Source organism: Prionailurus bengalensis, chromosome C2 (genome assembly GCF_016509475.1).
Source record: "Prionailurus bengalensis isolate Pbe53 chromosome C2, Fcat_Pben_1.1_paternal_pri, whole genome shotgun sequence".
In the NCBI taxonomy this organism is placed as follows: domain Eukaryota; kingdom Metazoa; phylum Chordata; class Mammalia; order Carnivora; family Felidae; genus Prionailurus; species Prionailurus bengalensis.
This window is the reverse complement of record NC_057350.1, coordinates 4,763,194-4,769,438: the sequence shown is the minus strand read 5'-3', so window position 1 is coordinate 4,769,438 and position 6,245 is coordinate 4,763,194. Positions and strand designations below refer to the sequence as shown.

Below are 6,245 nucleotides of genomic sequence, written 5' to 3'. Positions count from 1 at the left end.
TTGACCAGAGCATCTATTCTAGACAGAGGGAAAGCCTAGAGAAGTCAAATGTTCCAGGAGCTTGAGATAACACTCCAGCCACTTCCTTTTGAATGATTGTTGCTTCCTGAGGTTGAAACTGAAAGCTGGATACAGAGGGTTGTTTACTCCAAAACTCCATTGGCTTGGCTATATCCCATTCATTTGTATCATTGCACACTACGGAGACTTCTCGCTTTACACGGAATGAAATATGGAGTCTTTCACCTGGCATCTGCCATGCTCCACAATCCTGCACCACACAGCTGAGTTTTTTACCTTGCCTGTCCTATCACAGCCTGGCCTGTCTGTAGATAACAGTGAAAAAAAAGTACATTCTCCCCATCCCCAGGCCCGTATAAGTCTCAACCCATTACAGAATCAGCTCCAAGTCTAAAACCTCATCTAACTCTTGTTGGATGGAAAGTCCCAAATTTCATCATCTAAGTCCAGTAGGGGTGACGCTCCAGGTGCAATTCATCCTGGGGAAGAATGCCCCTCTATCTGTAGATCTATGGAACTAGAAAACAAGTTATCTTAGGTAGATATCTACCTCCCATAGACAACAATGGGACAAGCAAGGATAGCAGCCATAGACATTCAGTTCAAAGGGGAGGAAATGGAGAGAACAGAAACCGTCACGGGTCCCAGTCAGCTTTGCAATCCACTCAGTCAAGTCCCATCGTGTACAAAGCCTTAAGCCTTCGTGAGTCCACCCACTGAGACATCCTTCCTTTTTCATGAAAAGTAGCATGGGTAATCTTAGCAGGCTCTCTTAGGCTTTTGCAGAACCAGCGACCTCTACTTTCAGACTGTCTCTCCTTTTTAGTCCAAACCGGCCGGGTTTTTACTCCCATAAAGTTCTCAAGAACTACGTGGGTCTCCCATTTATATCATGGGGATTTATCCCATTAAACAAAAGGCTCACCCACGGGTCTTTCCTGAATAATCCCACCTCCAGTTGCCGAGTCTATTGAGATGGCTGGGAGGCAATACTCCGAAGCCTTCTAGACATCCTCTGGTTTACCTAAAGAGTCTACGAGTCACACTCTTAATCTCTTCCGGGAAACATTCATACGACTGAGAACTCGGATTTTTTTTTATTTTTGAAGACATTAGGAAAAGATTGTGCAGCCATGCGCTCAGCATTTTCTCAAGAGCTTGTTTTCCTGACAGGAAATCCCTTACGCTTAGCATCTTTTGCATCGTGGGTGGGATGAGAATCTTCAAAACCACTGAGGCCTGGTTCCTTTTTAGACATTTCTTCTCTGAGGTTGTCTCGTTCATCTTGAATTTTGCGATACGCGACAGGAAGAAGTCAGGCTGCACCTTCAACGCCTTGCTTGTCGATCTCCTCAGCTCAATCTGCGAGTTCGTTCTTTACAAGTTCTTTTTTTTTTTTTAATGTTTATTTATGTGTTTGAGAGAGAGAGAGAGGCGGGGGGGGGGGGGGAAGGGAAGGGGCAGAGAGAGAGGGACGCGGGACTCAAACTCGTGAAACTGTGAGATCATTACCTGAGCCGAAATCAAGAATCAGACGCTTAACCAACCGAACCACCTGGGCGCCCCATTCTGTACAAGTTCTGCTTCTCACCCAACTGTGGGGCACGACTCTACCAAGCTTTCTGCTACTATGCGGCCAAGTTCTCCCATCCAGCTTCCAGCAACGGGCTCCTCTTTTCTTCGTGAGTCCTCGCGAGTAACATCTCTAGCATCCATATTTCTAACAACAGTCTGTTCGTGGCAATTTACATTTCTTCTGTCCCACGTGTCTCACCCCCCTTGTGGGCCCTCACTGGCACTCTTAAACATCCATATTTCTATTTAAACAGTGTGTAATACTCCCCCAAATTCTTCAAGTCTCTGCCCACTGCCCATTCCAAAGCCACTTACGGTTCTAAAAAATAATAATAATAATACAAGTCTGTATGGGTTTCCTATCAGTGCTATAACCCATTAATTCAAATGGAGGGACTTAAAACGACACAAGTACTTAGTTTACAGTTCTGGAGGCCAGAAGTCCAAAATGGGTCCACTGAACTAAAATCAAGGTGTCTGCAGAGCTGAATTCCTTCTGGAAGCTCTGAGGAAGAATCTCCTTTGTTGTCTCTTCCAGCTTGTAGAGGACCTCGACATTGCTTGGTTCGTGACCCGGTTCCTTCACTTCAAAGACAGAGAGCACACGACTCTGGTCTTGAAAATCATTATCACATCTCCGACTCCAACTCCAACTCCCTCTTCTGGTTTTAAATATTCTTGTGATTACATTGGGCCCACTTCAGTAATCCAGGATTTTTTTTTTAATTTTTTTAGCGTTTATTTATTTTTGAGAGAGAGAGAGAGAGAGAGAGAGACAGTGTGAGTGGGGGAGGGGCAGAGAGAGGGGGAGACACAGAATCTGAAGCAGGCTCCAGGCTCCGAGCCGTCAGCACAGAGCCCGATGCGGGGCTCGAACCCACAAGCAGTGAGATCATGACCTGAGCAGAAGTCGGATGCTGAACCGACTGAGCCACCCAGGCGCCCCATCAACCCCAAAGATTTTAAAGGAAAATAAACTGCAAGGGATTCAGCAGAGTTAACATTAGGAAGTCAAAAACTAATACTCAACTTTGAAAACACTGATAGATTCATAACCATTACCAAAGTTTTACATTTGCCAAGTAAGCTCTAATCTCTCTCTTATTTATCCCCAGGAAATAAAGCACAACCTTCACAGGTAACAAGATCCACACCAGAACAACTTGTGGAGCATATGGCAGGCTTTGGGCTAAGCTATTTGCATACATAGTCCAGTTAGAGAAGGCCCAGATGTCTCTGAATGATGATATCAGGCACAAAATAAGAGATTCCCTAAGGGAAAGAAACTGATGCTCTGGGTGCCCCGTGTCTTAGATGTTATCTTATTTACTCCTCTGCACAGCACTGTGAAATAACACCCTGTTGGGAGTGAATATATAGATCTGGTGAAGGAAAGCGACTTCAAGTTCCCACAGCCCGACGGGGACAAAGGTGGGTTACACACTTGAATACGGCTGACTTCCCAGGGCACTGACGGTGCCCTACAGCCTGATGTTTTCTGAGAAGTGTGCGAGATGGAGTTCGGGGCAGGGCCCCGGGGAGGGAGCTGTCACTGCGTGGGGTACCTGGAGACAGATTCTCAGGAGGAGGGAAGAGAATCTGGAAAGTGCGGAGTGAAGGAAGGACACTCGTGATGAACAATGACACAGAGGGGGAGACCTTGAGGAGTGTCCGGGGGAACAGGGAGGAGCCTGTCTAGCCGGACCACAGACCCGGGGAGAAAGTAATGGAGGAACTCAACGATGGCTTCCAATCCCGAAGACCCGAATGGAAGGCCACTTCCAGTAGGCCAAGAAAACCCACTACAGATACCTGAGCAGGGCGCAGATCTAACCAGAGCCGTACTTCATGAAGATTCGTGTGAGCAGGGGTGCAGGGTGTGGGAGAGGAAGAAACGGGGGACCACGAGCAGGCGGCTGCCCAAGTCCACGTGCGGGGTAAATGAAGGTCTGAGATACAAGGATGGGAATGGGAACGGAAACCAGAGGCCAGATGCCACAGCTGACGTGAGAGGCCGCAGAATCAGGCTTGACGGGATGCGACAGCTGAGGGAACGTGGAAAATGTGAACAGGGAGAAGTTAAGTGTGTCTGACTCCGGGGTTTCCAGGCCGGGAAAGCACAGGGCAGCTCGGTCTCAGGCTGCAGGAATGGAGGTACCAGGCAGGAAAGTGGAAATGAGGCGCAGGATCTGGGGGAAAGTCAGAAGCAAGGACATTCATTAAGAGTCCTCCAATGGCAAGTGCAGGTTCAAAGAGCGGACGGGAGACCCTGGCAAGGGAAAGGAGGGGGACCCGGGCTGATCTTCCATAGAGGCTGCCTTTAGAGGACGGGAGAGCCAGTGGGGCCAGGGAAGGACACAGGAGAGAGAGCCGCAGGGGCAGGAGAGGGTAGGAAAGCGGGATCCTGGATGCAGGAGACCTTCCCGGGGATGCAGCTGTCAGAAGTGCTCAGCGCTGCGGGGAGGTCGAGGAAGACGCATCTGGTCAAGGGATGCGTGTCAGTCACGTGCTGAGTCCTGAGCAGGGTGCAAACCACGCTCCTGCTTCAGGCCAAGGACTCCTCGCATTGACCCCATGATGTGCAGATCCTTCCAGGTGGGGAAACCCAGGCTCAGGACCCTCAGCCGCTCCCACGGCGGGTGCACAGTGGACAGGTACGAGGGCCCGGGCTGGTCCGACCATGCCATGCCGCTTCTCTCAGTCCGTGCTTGACTTGTCCTTGCCTTTCTCAGCACGGCAGAGCCCTGTAGTCCTGAAGAAGACGATCGCTCGCCACGGTACTACAGCTGTGGCACACGGCAGCTGACAGAGGTGTCCTTCCCGTCCAGCACACGGTGCCTGGAACATGCGTGTGTGTTGAATGCATATTTAGTTCTCCCCTTTAGCCTTCCGGCTCTAACAAGGCAGGGAACACAGGGGGAAGAGTGGCCTATCCTCAGTGCCCCCTGCGGAAGAAAAGCAGGTGCCACCCCCACGACCACCAAGGCTGCAGTCTGTGCCCTCTTACAGCATCCGGCACCAGGAACACTGAGATGGGCGAACAGTTTAAAAGGAAGGGAAGGAGAAGAAAGAGCTGAGCCTGTGGCTCTCCCTGACTTCCACAGTGACCCTGACGTCTGAGCCTGTGGGATAAATCTCCCTGCGGATGTTCTCTGTCTCCACACCTGCCAAATCCCAACACGAGGGGAAGCTTAGATATACTCGTCTCCCCCAGATCTCCTGCTCCTCCCTCCTTTTCCAAGTTCACCCTTCCTTCATTCCCCATCCTTTTCCCTCCTGTCAAAAAAAAAAAAAAAAAAGCTGTCCACAAAGGAAAGCTCACGGTTTTCCAAGTAGCAGAAATCTTACACGAGCAGGATTTCTGATCTCAATGTCACAATATTCTAAATTAATACCCCCCCCCCCCCAAAGTCTGGTCATTGGAAATCTTAAAGGCGGTTTGCTAAAGAGCTCCTGCATTAAAGGAGACATTGTCATGCCAACGCCAGCTATGAACACCTATAGGATACCACAAATTAGTAATTCAAGGAACAATTACGGCTTCATTGGAAAACAATAGAGATTAAAAATAAATGAGCTAAGCATTTAACACAAGAAGTCAAAACAACCAAACGTTAGGAAGCCTAAAGGAAAGGATTAATGAAGACAAGAGGAAGAAATAAATAGAAGCCCCCCCCCCAAAAGTTAGCAGGTTAATAAATAAAATCAAGAGGTAATTCCCTGCAAAGACCAGCCAAATAGACTCTGGCAAGTCTGATTTACACACATAACATTCCGGATGATAAAGGAGGCACAGTCTCTGGCAGGATGGATGACTGTGGTATCGTCGCCCGCACCCTGTACAAAAACCCAGAGAAATGCTGGACTGAATGTATCCAAAAGCTGGGTGTGCAGTGATTGGGAACAGCAGCCTCGTCGGTAGTGTATGCAGCCTGTTGATTGTCTGGGTGGCCCTCGGGGACCTTGGAGACAGCCCTTTCCGGTGGACACTGAGGTTTGGCCTCATGCTATCTCCCATCTAGGCTCCAGACAGGCATGCCGGGTGCTGTTAGAAAGCCCCAGGGCACAGGGGGCGGGTCCACCTTGGCCAAGTCATCACATCCACCGTACCAAGCTGCAGAACGAGGAGCATGTGAGTGAAGCCCTACTCAGGGCCGAGTTCAAGTTCCCTGGCCACCAGAAGATCCACATTTCCAAGAAGTGGGGCTTTACCAAGTCCAATGAGGATGAATTCGAAGAAGAGTGGCTCATCTCCAATGGCTGTGGGGTCAAATACCTCCCTAATTGTGGGCCCTTGGACAAATGGTGGGGTCTGCCCTCATGAGAACCTGGACGCTGGCCCTCCCCGTTCGTGCCCACCAATAAATCCTACTTCCTGTCAAAAAATGTTATAAATATATATAAATTGGGTGGGGTTTTTTGTTTGTTTGAGATGCACAGCAATCTCAAAATAAAGAAGGAGAAACCATTAAAGGCCAGAAATGAGGGGGACATTGTAAGCCAGAGTACTAAGCGTGAGGTGACCCTACCATGGCCCAAAGGACCCAGGTATCAGCCCTAAGACTGGAGCCTGAATGCAACAGAGGCCCAGGGAGGTGGCCCGATGACCTTGTGGGGTGCAGGGCAAAAACTGAGATCCCTCCACGAGG

At 49.5% G+C, this 6,245-nt stretch overlaps 1 pseudogene; it reads left to right on the top strand.

Annotated features, from left to right (window-relative positions):
- Positions 1-5,465: 5,465 nt before the first annotated feature.
- LOC122492511 lies at positions 5,466-5,571 on the top strand (annotated as a pseudogene).
- Positions 5,572-6,245: the final 674 nt, after the last annotated feature.